The 16010-nt window shown below is 45.7% G+C and overlaps 1 protein-coding gene across 1 annotated transcript in view; it reads right to left on the bottom strand.

The window, feature by feature from the left end:
* Window positions 1–10786, bottom strand: part of FRMD6 (FERM domain containing 6) — a 106790-nt gene extending 96004 nt beyond the window's left edge. The window contains exon 1 of the mRNA XM_053593580.1: window positions 10750–10786. The gene's annotated coding sequence lies outside the window, so the exon portion shown is untranslated. The remainder of the gene's footprint in view (window positions 1–10749) is intronic.
* Between the last annotated feature and the right edge of the window lie 5224 nt (window positions 10787–16010).

A 16010-nucleotide genomic window follows, 5' to 3' on the forward strand; every position in this document is an offset into this window, starting at 1 on the left:
AAAAGAAAACCTGACATGGAATGTTCACTTTCTCAGCAGAGAATGTCTAATTTGCAGCAAGCTATCTATCAGAAAGCTGGGAGAAGCACCCAAGCAGGTTGGATCAAAGTGATTCAACCCAGGGATGTATACAGAACAGGAAGGGCTGGTACAAAGTTCTCAGCCCATTTCCAGTAGGTAGGACTGTTTAAAAATAATTATAAAGAATAGGCTCGGCGCCTGTGGCTCAAGTGGGTAAGGCACCAGCCACATACACCTGAGCTGGCGGGTTCGAATCCAGCCCGGGCCCCCCAAACAACAATGACGGCTGCAACCAAAAAAATAGCCGGGCATCGTGCTGGGCGCCTGTAGTCCCAGCTACTTGGGTGGCGGAGGCAGGAGAATCGCTTGAGCCCAGGAGTTGGAAGTTGCTGTGAGCTGTAATGCCACAGCACTCTACCCAGGGCCACAGCTTGAGGCTCTTTCTCAAAAAAAAAAAAAAAAAAATTATAAAGAATAATGTGAGGTCATTTGGCAAGAAGAAGCCGGTGAAGCAGCGCCGCATAACGCCCCTTCCCCTCCAGCGGCTGACACTGCGGCGTCCTCGCATCAGACTCGAGGACAAACGACTGTGCTCTCTGACAGGTGTCTGCCGCCCCGCAGCTGTCTGTCCGCTGTCCTTCACGTTTCCGTATTTCATCTGAGCCACACGGTGTAAGAGAAAGCTGGACACTAGTCACAACTGGGGCACAGACTGGTCATCCCTGGAAAGGCCTTTGCTGCTCATCCTTATGATTGCCAGATCCACCTGTGACAAGAGTCTCGGGTGTCAGCGGTGGCTCCCAGCGCAGGGACCCTGCGGAGCGAGTCTCCGGGAGGAATGCAAAGGAGGCGGAACCACACACCTCTGGAGGTCCCGGCCTGGGAGCAGAGGCGGGAACAAAGCTCCGTTCCCACGTCACCCTGTCTCGGTTCCTCTGACACCCGGGCTGAGCGCCGCGTCACCCTGTCTCGGTTCCCCTGACACCCGGGCTCAACACCGCGTCACCCTGTCTCGGTTCCCCTGTCACCCCGTCTCGGTTCCCCTGACACCCGGGCTCAACCTCGCGTCACCCTGTCTCGGTTCCCCTGTCACCCGGGCTCAACACCGTGTCACCCTGTCTCGGTTCCCCTGTCACCCCGTCTCGGTTCCCCTGACACCCGGGCTCAACACCGCGTCACCCTGTCTCGGTTCCCCTGACACCCGGGCTCAGCACCGCATCACCCTGTCTCGGTTCCCGCTGACACCCGGGCTCAGCACCACGTCACCCTGTCTCGGTTCCCCTGACACCCGGGCTCAGCACCGCGTCACCCTGTCTCGGTTCCCCTGACACCCGGGCTCAGCACCGCGTCACCCTGTCTCGGTTCCCCTGACACCCGGGCTCAACACCGCGTCACCCTGTCTCGGTTCCCCTGTCACCCTGGATGAGGACCGCGTCACCCCGTCTCGGTTCCCCTGACACCCGGGCTGAGCACTGCGTCACCCTGTCTCGGTTCCCCTGACACCCGGGCTCAACACCGTGTCACCCTGTCTCGGTTCCCCTGTCACCCCGTCTCGGTTCCCCTGACACTCGGGCTCAACACCGCATCACCCTGTCTCGGTTCCCCTGTCACCCTGGATGAGGACCGCGTCACCCCGTCTCGGTTCCCCTGACACCCGGGCTCAGCACCGCGTCACCCTGTCTCGGTTCCCCTGACACCCGGGCTCAGCACCGCGTCACCCTGTCTCGGTTCCCCTGACACCCGGGCTCAGCACCGCGTCACCCTGTCTCGGTTCCCCTGACACCCGGGCTCAGCACCGCGTCACCCTGTCTCAGTTCCCCTGACACCCGGGCTCAACACCGCGTCACCCTGTCTCAGTTCCCCTGACACCCGGGCTGAGCACGCGTCACCCGGTCTCGGTTCCCCTGACAGCCGGGCTGAGCACCGCATCACCCTGTCTCGGTTCCCCTGTCACCCTGGATGAGGACCGCGTCACCCCGTCTCGGTTCCCCTGACAGCTGGGCTCAGCACCGTGTCACCCCGTCTCGGTTCCCCTGACACCCGGGCTCAGCACCGTGTCACCCTGTCTCGGTTCCCCTGACACCCGGGCTCAGCACCGCGTCACCCTGTCTCGGTTCCCCTGACACCCGGGCTCAGCACCGCGTCACCCTGTCTCGGTTCCCCTGACACCCGGGCTCAACACCGCGTCACCCTGTCTCGGTTCCCCTGACACCCGGGCTCAACACCGCGTCACCCTGTCTCAGTTCCCCTGACACCCGGGCTGAGCACGCGTCACCCGGTCTCGGTTCCCCTGACAGCCGGGCTGAGCACCGCATCACCCTGTCTCGGTTCCCCTGTCACCCTGGATGAGGACCGCGTCACCCCGTCTCGGTTCCCCTGACAGCTGGGCTCAGCACCGTGTCACCCCGTCTCGGTTCCCCTGACACCCGGGCTCAGCACCGTGTCACCCTGTCTCGGTTCCCCTGACACCCGGGCTGAGCGCCGCGTCACCCTGTCTCGGTTCCCCTGACACCCGGGCTGAGCGCCGCGTCACCCTGTCTCGGTTCCCCTGACACCCGGGCTGAGCGCCGCGTCACCCTGTCTCGGTTCCCAGTGGCACTTGGTTCCCCTGACACCTGGCTGAGCACTGTGTCACCCTGTCTCGATTCCCGCTGACACCAGGGCTCAGCACCGCGTCACCCTGTCTCACTCAGGTCTTTACCCATGGAAAGAATGTGGCAAATTTTTTATTTCTTAAATCAAAGTTTTCCCTGTTACTCTCAGTGTCTTGGAGAACTCACTAATAAATATCCTTGAGTTTTAAGAAAAGCCATCCATTAAAACCTCTTGGGGGATTTGAGAAAAGAGGAGTTAAATTGGAATGGATTTGAAAAAAAACTGTTTTAGTTGGAATTATGGATTGCAGTCATGAAAATGTAAAGACACCAACTAGTCTTGAGAATTTAATCTGTATTTTCAGAGATTGTCCCCTGTATTTCTAATTGCTACTTGAGAATGAAATCCCTTTGGTTGTGTGACTTGTTATGCTAATCAGCGGGGTGGAGGCAGCTTCCCGGATCTCTGTTTCCTGAGTTTGTTTTAGATACTCTGCATTGCAAGTCTGTATGATGGGTAAAATGTTGCTAACTGTATCTGTGCTGATAACATGCCCTTGGCTTTAGGTCAGGCCCACGCACCCCTCCACTGGCCCACAACTATTTCTAGCCAGTGGAGTCACTCCTGTTACTCTCGCAAACACACACACACAGCAACAGTGTGTTCCTAAAATAAAAGAAAGACATATTTAACATCCTTCATTTCCATACTAAATGGAAGCAATTAATTACAGAGTAAAATCCGTTTTTTAAAGATTTTGGTGTAATGACTTATATTTACATCACAAAATAGACTATTTCAGAGCTGGAAGGAAATTTATGGATAATTTAATATCACATTTTCTTTTTATAGGTAAAAAACAAAACAAAACAAACAAACAAAAAAACCCCCTGAAGCTTAGAGCAATTAAGTGACTTTACCAGGTTACATACCACTAACTAGTGGCACAGCCAGGATTAAAAACTGGTCGTTCTGACTGCATTCTTTCAGTTATGCTAACTCAGCTATCTCCAAATTTGTGAGAGAGAATTTTTTATTTCCCTTTCTAGTATTTTTTAAAATGTCAAAGCTAATATCCATGTAGCTCAGTAAATTTAGCTACCTTTTTTTGCCCTTTTAATGGATTTTGGTAAATGAAAATGTGTCTGAATGTCCCAAGAGTACTTGGATTTCATAGTTTTACGTTTCCTACAAAAGGACCAGGCTCAGCAATTCAATTTTCAAGGACTAAGAGCTTTCATCAAAGCCTTCACCTTGACAAATAATTGGTTTTGGGAATAGGGGATAGAGATAATTCAGAGATATGATAAGCATTCATTCATTTATTCAGGCAGACATATATTGCATGCCTATTGTGTCTTAGACACTGTGCTGGGTACAGGTCATGTAAATATAATTATGGCAAAATTCTTTCCCTAGAGGAATCTTTTTTTCCTTTTTCCCCCTATTAGCAAAGGATCTGATATATTCTTGCCTCTCTTAAATTAGGTTAATGTCTCCCAAGGTGTAGTGAAAGTGCTGCTTGTGGTATGCCACATGATTTTAGATGATAAGACACACATTTTTAAAAAGTAGCAATATATTCATTTCCATGTATGAAAATGTAGTTATAAATTCAATGTAGTTATATATTCATTTCAATGTAGAAAACCCAAACATCTCACAAACCTCTATTTAACACATTAACTGCTGTGTGAGTTGTATTTAACTCACACTAGTTTTGAACCCTGTGCCTCATATAGCTGAGAAACTGCCCATTGTTTTTGTTGTCAATTGGCTCATCTCTCCCACCTCCTATCATCCTGTTCCAGCCAGCACACCCACATGCTCCATACCTGCTACACTGTTTCCCAATTACTGTAACTTCTGATTCTGCGTTTTCCCTTGAATGTTTAGTGAGCAGCTCTTTGAATGAAATGAAATCAATTCAATAGTATGTTGAGGGCATGGCATTGTTATACACGTTTAGGGGGTATGATCCAGAGGTCATCATCCGGGATGACCCAAGGTCCACTATAGATATAACTAAATATACATGAAATGACCAAAGACTCAATTCTCAGAAACAAATTCAATAAGTGTGTCATGAGTTACGTACAACTCACATGGCATGCAGTGTAAAAACAGTCTAGGGTCGCATGGTTGCATATAACTCACACATAGAAACAATAAAAAATAACAAAATTTTCATTAAATTAGAAAGGATCATTTTGGTTTTGAAGTTCTTATTCTATTTTCATAATAAAACACCAGGGCCCCAAGGACAAAAATTTTTTTCCTAGTGTGTTAATGGATGTTACGTCTTAGGACACGATGATCATGTCTGCGATCCACTTTCTGCAGACCACAGAACCGTAGGCATGGTGCGCGGGCCCATTCTGTGCACCTTAACATTTCAGACGTTTGATGGTACAGATTTAAAAGTACAGATGATACGAATTAATAGCATGAATTCTGCACACACTGAATGTCTGTGTTTATCACTGTATGCTTTAAAAGATACATTAAAATGCCACTTCTGAAAGTTCATGGTCATTTAGTAGGTGAAGTGTAACACATAACTTTATTACTAATCGTACATAGTTCCATTCTGTCTAGGGAACATCTTTTTAGGTATATATGTTAGAAATTGATTACAGTTATTATTTGTATTGCTTGCTTTAAAATATTTATATTTAGGAGGTTGCTGTGAGCTGTGTGATGCCATGGCACTCTACCAAGGGCCATAAAGTGAGACTCTCTCTCTACAAAAAAAAATAATAATAATAAAATAAAATAAAATATTTATATTTATAAAATATAACATTACAATCTTTAATTATAATTTTATGGTTATTCTAAATTAGGGCTAATAATTATTCACCTTCTCATTTTTAATTCAAAGATGTGCAGCTATGTTTGTATTACAAACTCATCAAAATGAGTCAGTAATAACCAGCAACGTTAAACTCACTTATTTAATGAGGTGGTTGATCTTTTAAGTTAGCATCTGCAACCTTACCCTGCAAATCTGTGCTGTGTTAAAGCTAGCTCACTCACCTACATTGCTGCTTTGTGGGCTCCTACGAAACCGAGAGCTGGGCTGTAAATAACTGGGCCAGAGAGCCAGCACCTCAGCTTTTCCAACTAAAAAACTCTGACAGTACAATTTAAAAAGAAGCGAGAAAGAGGAAGAAATGAACAATAGCAGACTTGGTGTCCACAGAGTTCGATATGGGGCTGAAAAAAATGTGCATTTAAAAAACTTCTCATAATGAAAATAATTCAAACCTATGGAAAAATCCTTATATATCTCTTTACTTAGACTCGACAGTTATTAACATTGGCCTTATTTGCTACAGCTATTTTAGAGGGATTTTAGAACAAAGCCTGGACTTTATGACATACTAAATGCTTGAACATGCATCCCTTAAAAAATGACATCTTGTTGTATAATGCGATACCATTATCACTTCTAACCAAAAAATTTCTCAGCATTCAAACTTTCCATGTCCCCCAAACATCATTCTGCGGTTGGTCTGCTAGAATCCAAGAGCAAACAAGTTCTATGCATTGCATTAGTTATTATGCAAGTTAATTCTGCTTTCTAATGAAAAAAATCCCCCTTTCACCTGAAACTACTATTTACCAGTGCTCAATCAGCTGGCCCTCTAGGCTTCTAGAAAACAACTCAGACTTAGAGGGCGTCACAGACATCATTCTTTGTTCAATAAATCTCTATGTGCTATGGGTTTATCAGACTGAATTCCTTCTGGAGAGTTTAAACAGACAGGATGGGCATGAAGTAGAAAGGGCTCCCCGGGCGAGAGAACTTCATGCAGACAGGAAACCACACTCCCAAAGGAACTGTGCATTTTCTGTGTCAAAGTTACTACGCCAAAATGTTTTACAAGACGTTTCTGTGCTTATAAGATTTTCCTCCTGAGCAACTCGAGTGGTGCACCACACAGCTTTTCCCTTTGGAGGCCCGAGTTCACATGTATTAAAGAGTCCAGTGCTCCACAAAAAAATTGTACTCAGTGTTTCTTAAACTGACTTGATTATGGAGTTGGGGTCCTCCCCCACCAGGTCACCTAGTAATATCTCTTAGAACATAGTTTGGGAAGAATAGTGAGCCATGCTCGTATCGTAACCGCTTTTCTTAGGCACAGCAGTAAGAAATGGTTATGGCAAAACACCTTCTGGTTGCTTCTGCTAGTTTTCCTCTCCCTCCCACTGGAAGGTAAGTGATATTATGTGCAAGAGGTGAGCTGAGTAATGAGCTGCTGCCTGAATTCAGATTTAATTTGAAGCCCTAAAATTTGAAGACTTAACTGATAAAAGTCCAGATCTCCAATTGCTCAATATTGTCACTGCCCATGCCAGCTCCCCTCACCCTGTTCTCAGTGTAAACACAAACGTCTGGCTCACTGCTGGGAGGAAGGTGAAGTAATGAAACTGGGAGAAGGCACCCCACAGTGTCACTTTTTCCTTTCCTGATGACAGTGTAAACATTTAAAGAAAAAAATGGAGAGGCCGAAATCCGATGTTTCTAAAGGCAGAGACTAAGGAGAGAATTCCTCCCCGTGCCCTGGAACTTCCCGAGTGCTGAATTCCTTCTACACACTGCTCCGGCTGCCACCATGCAGAGATGCCAGCTGGCAGTGGGTGGCAGTGACATCAGTAAAGATTCATCTCACCCCAGGGAAGCCGGACTATTACTCAAAAAATGTACCGGTTTAATTCTGGAACCTCTCAGCTTCTTTCCTTGGGTGAGAAATGTCTCTGGATTTTCTCTGCACTATTCGGGCAGGTGCTCAGGGTGCAGGATGTTTTCTCGGCTAGGAGAAAATCAAGAAGGCCTTTGAAGGGAGCAGGAATCCCATTCCCCCACGGTCTTCCTACGGCTGCCAGTTGGAGTCTGGTTTGTCCTTTGCTTGTCTGTATGGCTACCAAAGTGTGGAAATGAGCAGAAGCCCTGTAAGCTTGCATATTTAGGGATAGTAATTGGCCATTGTTACATTTCCTCAGTAATTGACATTCACTTTTATTCCCCTGTTCATTAAAATGTTTCTCCTTTCCTTGTTTGTTCTCACTGGTCACAGTGGAAAAAAATCTGACTTGGAACCCATGACCTGGGCTTGAATCCCAGCCTCGCTTACTCTCTGTGTGTAACCTTATATAACCTGCTTAATCTCTCTGAACCTGCGCTGCTCACCTGTGAAATGGTATATAAAACTACCTTAAGGCTTGTGAGTTTCATGATATAAAAAAATGGAAATGCTCATTTCATATCCAGTGTGTGGGTGGTTAACAAATGTTGAATTCTTTGCTTTCTTTTTTTTTCCTGTATGTAAAACGTATCACCCAATCTCACCGTTTTGAGGAGAAAATCTTTTGTTTTCTTTTAAATAATACCATGGGCCATAGCAGGCTCATCCTAAAGGGATATACTTCAGTTGGCTGGAGCACGGGATGAGTTTTATAGGAGAAGCAACTGGTGAGTTGGCTGGAAGGAGAAGGCTGCCGGTCAGCACCTGCCCACACCACGCGGTCGTTTTCATTTTTACTTTATTTGAATAAGATCAGAAATGGCAACTAAGCATCCCTTTCTGCTTGTACAGACATCAAAGGGCCTATTTCAAATTGATAAGTGGACTGTCATCCCTGTGGAATGCTTATGATTCCACTGAATGGCTATAATTAAAGAGACAATAGCAAGTGTTGGCAAGAATGTGGAGCAACCGAAACCCTCACACGCTACCATTGCCATGTGAAATATTTATTTTGGAAAACAATTTGGTAATTTCCTAAAAAGTTAGACCTACGATATCATCCACTAATTTTACTCTTAGGAGTTACTCAAGAGAAATGAAAACATATCTTCAAACCAAGACAGAGATGTGAATGTCCATAGCAGCAGTATTCAGAACAGCAATTGGAAACAGTGTTAATATCTATCAGTCAGTGCCAGCACCATGGAATACCATTCAGCGATAAAAGGGAACCAACCTCTAATGTGATGCAGGCTACCACACAGATGAAATTCAAAAGCATTATGCTAAGGGGAAGAAGGCCTTGTATGATTCTATTTAAATGGAAAATCTGTAGAGACAGGAAGTATATTATTGGCTGGGGATAGGAATGGGGATTAACTGAAAACAGGCATGAGAGTTATTTGGGAGATGTTGGAAATGTTCTCAAACTGGATTGTGGTGACAATTTTACAACTCTAAAAATGTACTCAAAAGTCCTTAAATTGTACATTTTAGATGGATGAATTTGATGGTACATCACTTACACCACAAGTTGTTAAAGGAAAAAGAATACTTACGTAATTCATCACATGATCTCCATATCAAAAGTAGTATTCAGAGGTTGGGTATGGTGGCTCAAGCTTGTAATCCCAGCACTCTGGGAGGCCAAGGCAGGTGGATTGCCTGAGGTCAGGAGTTCAAGACCAGTCTGAGCAAGAGTGAGACTCTGTCTTTAAAAACACCTGGGCAATGTGGTATGTGCCTATAGCCCCAAATACTTGGGAGGCTGAGGCAAGAGGATCACTTGAGCCCAAGAGTTGGAGGTTGCTGTGAGCTATGCCACCACAGCACTTTACCAGAGACAAGAAAATAAGACTCTGTCTTAAAAAATAAAAAAAAGGTAGTATTCAGGGGTTGTGGGGCACATCTGGATCTAGTCGTGTCCTTGGAAGTAGGCACGTGCCTGTCTTTCAGCTCAAATGCAGTCAGACCTCCATGTCTCTGGTTCCACATCCGTGGATTCAACCAACCAGGGATGGAAAATATTTGGTAAAAAAAATTGTGTCTATACTGAACACGTGTAGACTTTTTCTTATTGTTATTTCCTAAGCAATACAGTATAGTAACTATTTACATAGTATTTACCCTGTACCAGGTATCACTAGTAATCTAGAGATGATTTAGGGTATATAGAGTGTTCAGGGTGTGCAGGGGTTATCTGCAAATACTACACTGTTTTATGTCAGGGACTTGAAATCCTTGGATTTTGGTATCTGGGAGTTGGGGTGGGGGAGCTCCTGGGACAGTCCCCTGAAGATACGGAGGGATGACTGTGTTCACTGTCCTGTGACTCTTATGGGAAACAGCCCCAGTGCCCCAGTTTTCAAAATAGGTAAGACACAGAGCAGTGAGCCAAGGGGAGGAACGGGGGGGGCATCAGCAGAACCAAAGTGCATGGGAGACGATGTGCAGGCCAGAGCCGCCCCGTCTGGAGCCTCAAGAATGGAAGTTTGAACTTTGGAGAACCAACACCCAGCTGGTCCATCCATCTCCTGTCCTCTCCTGCAGTCTGTCTTTGCCCCCACCTCCCCCGCTCACTCCTGCCTTGTCTGATCTGATCTCAGGGCTGTGCTCTCCACCTGATGGTCCCTCTGTCACTTGGCCCTCAGATGTCCTATCTGGGTGGACTTTCTTCTGATGTGGCTTAGCCCCTACACGCAACATTTCAAGTCAAGGAAACTCTGTCTTTCAGTCAGTATGTTTCAGTCACTTTCGAAATGCTTTTTCTAGGTTTCATTCACATATATCTAAGAAGCTAAAAAGTATTAATTTTCAATTTACATTTTTGAAGAAAATAAGTATGGTTGAGGATCTCAGAATAGTGACATTTGGATAGCTCAGGACTTAATGTTTTAATAATGGCCTCAGTATTTCAGAGTAAGATTATCAAGAGAGAGGGAGCCCTGGGAAGCCTACCTAAAACCTACTTAAAACTGAAAATACTCTCACAGCCCTCACCGCCAACTGAATAATTTAAATTTTGAATTATATTCCCCCCCACAAGTATATAGTACTTCACAAATTATAGCTAATAATTACTGAGCATTTATGTTCCAAAAACATTATTTCATCTTCACAGTGACCCTATGAGGTAGGTCCAAGCACCTCTGCGTTACAGATGAGTAAAGGGAGACATCACGGGTGCTCTGCTCGCATGACGGCTGCTGCACAGCATAACCAAGACTCGGGGCTTTCTGACTGCAAAGTCAGTGTCTTCCGCCCCCACTCTCTACATCCAAATAGACCTCATGATCATACATTTTTTTCAAAAATGGTCACCTTCAGTTTTACAAATGGGGAGGCCAAGAGAGGACTGAGGCAGGCTGCGGGCACTCACCTGCACTCCAGCTATGGGCTCTCCAGACAGCCAGAACACTCCAGACTCTTCATTTGCTGGAAATCACTGGAGTAGCTGAAAGTAAAAGAACCATTTGTGTTTGGGTTACTAGGTAATTAGAGCTGATTAAGCAGCAATTTTGTTTACTACGTTTAATTCAAAGGTTTTGGCATCTGTTCCTCTGAGGAAAAGACAGACAGGATTATGGATCCAGAACACAGTCTCTCGGCACACACACGCACACACTTTAACAACTAAAACTAGTCATTTGACTCGGGGTAAATTATTATATAGCAAATTCCTCGAAGATCTCCCTTTGGTACGTCTTAGAATTGTTTGTCTTCTTAATCTGACATCAAGCAGCAATAGCAAGGGAGAAGAGCGAATCCTGAGAAGGGGGTGAGGGTGGAGAAATGGGCCCCACACCTGCCCTCACGCAGATGCAGCTGCTGCAGTGGTCACTGTGTGGAAACCCCCGTCCTGAGCTTGATGATGGCAAATAAAGAAAAAGTCCCCCAGCAAGCCTGTGACACACTTCAGACTTCCCCGTTTTCCCTCTAAAGTCCTCTGGTCATGAGTTCAAATAATGTTACGCGATAATTTTTTATTTTTCCTTGATAAGAGGAATCTAAATGCCTGAATGTTTGGCAGGATAGTTATCTTCCAGGTCATGGTTGGTACACAAACAATAACAACTTCTATTTACTGACACCGTTCTACAGAGAAGGCTTTGTACTTGGCATTCCACATTTATTATTTTTAATCCTGATGACTTGGCAAAGTAGATGCTCTTATTCCTATTTACAGGGAAAAAAGAATGGAAAACAAACAAGCAAAACTGGGCCAGGGAGGTTAGAAAACATCTGTCTCACTCAAAGTCTGTGTGCTGTCCACCCATCAAGCCCTGGAGCACCACCAAGGGTTAGATGATTTTTTTCGGCTCCCTGAAAAAGCATTTGTCTTACTTATTTAATACCCAGCAGGGACAAAGGGTATGTATGACAACCTCCCGCCCCACATTAAGACATGGAGTTTGTTTTTCAGGATCTCATAATTCAGTAAAGAGAAAAGGTAGACTCAGTAAGTGCTGGGGCAATTGAGAGAAGGGAGCAGCCAACAGGAGTTGAAGAGAAAGGGGGGAAGTGTCTTCAAATGAAGTGAGACCCAGGTAGACCTGATACAAGGCAAGGTTTGGATACGAAGAAAAGGGAGCGAACAGCATTCTGCAGAGACCTGGAACGTGGGAAGAGCCTGCGGAATCGGAAACAGAGAGGACAAGGTCTGTGCTGGGGCGAGCAGACTTAAGGCCATTGCAATTTACCTTATCGTAGTGCCACTAAAGAAATTCAGAGCCAGCCAGGGGCCAGGCTGGAGTTCCCCAGCCCTGTGTCCTGCCTTTAGCCATTGTTAAAGAAGAAAAAGGATAAGGGGAAGGGAGGACCATACGACAAATAAAATCAGAATTTCTGAGTCTGTTTTCAGTTTCCATTATTCATCCAAAAGAGATTTATGAACCTCTTCTGCATTCATTTCTGCTAAATGAGAAAAGTACGAAAGCCCTCCCCCCTCACCTTCCCCAACACACACACACACACACACCCCACCTTCCCCAACACACACACACACCCCACCTTCCCCAACACACACACACACACACCACCTTCCCCAACACACACACACACACACCACCTTCCCCAACGCACACACACACACCACCTTCCCCAACGCACACACACACACCACCTTCCCCAACACACACACACACACACACCACCTTCCCCAACACACACACACACACACACACCTTCCCCAACACACACACACACACCTTCCCCAACACACACACACACACCACCTTCTCCAACACACACACACACACCACCTTCCCCAACACACACACACACACACCCCACCTTCCCCAACACACACACACACACCCCCCACCTTCCCCAACACACACACACACACCACCTTCCCCAACACACACACACACACACACCACCTTCCCCAACACACACACACACACCTTCCCCAACACACACACACACACACCACCTTTACCAACACACACACACACACACCACCTTCCCCCACACACATACAATTTCGTCCAGTTAGGAATATGCAGAGTGCTGGAAGTTGTATACCAGGTTCTCAAAATACTGATTTTGGACATGAATATGCCCTCAGACTGTGCTGTTTTTATCTCCTTCTGGTTTATACTGTGAAGACACACTAGCACTAAACTGTGTTGTGTTAAAATTCTGACAATGTTCCTGTCTTCTAGTATCCCAGGAGAGATGGTGTTAACAGTCTTTACAGGTTTTCAAGCCTGGTTTCTAGACACAATGTAACTTTTTATTATTATTACAAATTTCCAATGTGTTTAAATATTCCGTTTAATTTGTACAAGATTAAGTCAAACAATTCTTTTAGTGCATTTTAAGAAGAAAGCTAGCCCTCAGACAAATTTTCCCCATCTCCCTCAGTTCTAATTTGGAGAGGTGAAAAAACTTCATTTTACTAATTTGCTGAACATAAAAGCTTTGGTGCTGATGTTTAGCTCTCTCAGCCTGCAGTTGAGAAGGGCAAGCGGAAAGCATCCCCTTGGGCTCTGGGGCTGCACGGCTGCAGCCCCAGGCGATGATCTCGTCCACTGGCTAAGCAGAGCCTTGTGAAGGCTGTTATAGAAGACAAGGCTGTGTACCTATCCCACAGTGGATAACACACCAAATTAAAAGCAAATCCATCTTGCTTTTAGGAAGGCAGCAATAGTCGGGAATGAAAGAGGGGGAAACTTCAGAGATTAGAGAGAACCTAATTTACCCTTTTATATTCTACTCAGGGTCTCCCAGACCCTCGGAATTTTCCTTATCATTTTTTTTTTGAAACGGTCTCATTCTATTACCCAGGCTAGAGTGCAGTGATGTCATCATAGCTCACCACAACCTCAAATGCCTGGGCTCAGGCGATCCTCCTGCCCTGGCATCCTGAGTAGTAGAGACTATAAGCTCCTGCCACCATGCTCAGCTAATTTTTCTATTTTTTTGGTAGAGATGAGGTCTTGCTATGTTGCCCAGACTGATCTCACTGAACTTAAGTGATCCTCCCACTTCTGCCTCTCAAAGTGCCAAGATTACAGGCATGAGCCACTCTGCCTGGCCTTTTATCCAATCTTCAACTTGTATTACCTGAATGAAGTTCCAGTAAGGGCTACTGTTTCTAAGTTGGTAAACACCAGGGTAAGTTTCATAGGAAATTTTTTTAATCTATTTCCAGAGCCCTTGAACTGCAGTCCTTGCTTTGTCATTGCTATGCGGTGTCTTCCTTTCATTCATTTTACTCATTAATTGTCTTCTACCACTACAGCAAACACTGTCTCTACACTGGGCTCATTCACAGTGGGAACTCACTGGGAGAGGCAGAGGACTGGATGACACCTTGGGACACAGGCAGAGCTGCGCTGTCAATGGTGTTAGTGCAACAAGGAGTTATGGTGATGGGAGGGGGCAGCTGTGGTCGGAAAGCCTTCCGGAAACTGCCACTAGGAAAGCTAGGAAAACTATGAAGGATGATGAGGAGTCGTCCAGGTTGAGAAGACATAAACATGGGTTCTAATTGGAGAAACAGCATGTCCAGAGGCAGGGAAGCATGAGAAAGTGGGTGACCTTTGCTGAAATATGACAGGTGACAGAGCTGGAAGAGGGCTGAGCTATCAGAGTGACAGCAGGCTCCAGTTTTCATGACCTAACGTATTCGGACCTATGGATCTCAAGAGCCCATCTTAAAGGGCTGTTCCTTGATTGGCAGTCAAGGAACGTGATGGCAGGTCACATTCAAAATGCACCGCTCACTGAGGCAGAGATTCTGCAATGTGAGAATCTCGTTTCACTTCTTAAAATATAACCAGGAATTCCACCAAGATCGTTTAGTGTTTTGCTTGAACCATCACCTGTCACTTTCCCATATTCCATACACTTAAGGTATTGCTCTAACATGTTTGTAAAGGCCAGTTGATTTTAAAATTTGGTCTCTTATTTTTTGAGGAACATCTGTTATTCATTTTATTCATTTTTGAGAAAGAGTCTCACTCTGTCATTGTGGGTAGAGCACTGTGGCATCACAGCTCACAGCAACCTCAAACTCTTAGACTCAAGAGTTCCTCTTACCTCAGCTTCCTGAGTATCTGGGACTAGAGGTGCCACCACACCCAGTTAGTTTTTTTTTCTATTTGTAGTAGAGACCTGGTCTCAATGTTGCTTAGGCTGGTCTCGAATTACTGAGCTCAAGCAATTCTCCTGCCTTGGACTCTTAGAGTGCTGGGATGACAGGTGTGAGCCACCACACCCGGCCTATTCATTTTTATTGTGCATTCAAGAAAAACTGAGACTCTTGTGACAAATATCAAAGCCAGAGAAGGAATTAGATTGAAGAGCTCCCAAAGCTCGATTTGGGATGAATCGCCTGGGTACTGTGAATAAGGGCAAACACTCTGAACACTAAATTGAACACCAACTCATATGCCCACTCTGAACACTCATGGGCATATGAGTTGGGTGCGAGTGGGGGGTTGACTCAGAGTGAAGCTCCAGGGCAGAAGGTGAGTCTACTGGTGGGTACTCTAAAAGGACTAGAAGCTCCCAAATATCTAATAAACCATCTTCTGCATTTCTTCCTATAACCAAAGACCAGGAGTCAGGACAACTGCTTCTCCCTTTCTTGTCTCTGAGACCCTCGGTTCCATCTGGGAGATTTATTTTCTTCTCTAGGTCTGCCTTTAGTGACCATTTTATTCTATTTTCATTGGCATAAATGTAGTAAGGGTCAGAAATAGCTTGATTTGCACCCTATGGGAATGACACGATTCTATTTCTCTCTCTAGATAGCTCCACGTAATCAGGAGCTCTTAACACAAGGTGTGGAGCCTGAAGCTTTGACAATTTGGGGAGGGGGTGAAGGGTTATGGGGTGAGGACACTGGGAGGGAGATGCTGTTTAAGAATAAAAATTATTGGGGTGGCGCCTGTGGCTCAGTGAGCAGGGCGCCGGCCCCATATACCGAGGGTGGCGGGTTCAAATCCGGCCCTGGCCAAACTGCAACAAAAAAATAGCCGGGCGTTGTGGCGGGCGCCTGTAGTCCCAGCTACTCAGGAGGCTGAGGCAAGAGAATCACCTAAGCCCAGGAGTTGGAGGTTGCTGTGAGCTGTGTGACGCCACGGCACTCTACCGAGGGCGATAAAGTGAAACTCTGTCTCTACAAAA

The sequence above is a fragment of the Nycticebus coucang genome, chromosome 6, assembly GCF_027406575.1.
Source record: "Nycticebus coucang isolate mNycCou1 chromosome 6, mNycCou1.pri, whole genome shotgun sequence".
Lineage (NCBI taxonomy): Eukaryota > Metazoa > Chordata > Mammalia > Primates > Lorisidae > Nycticebus > Nycticebus coucang.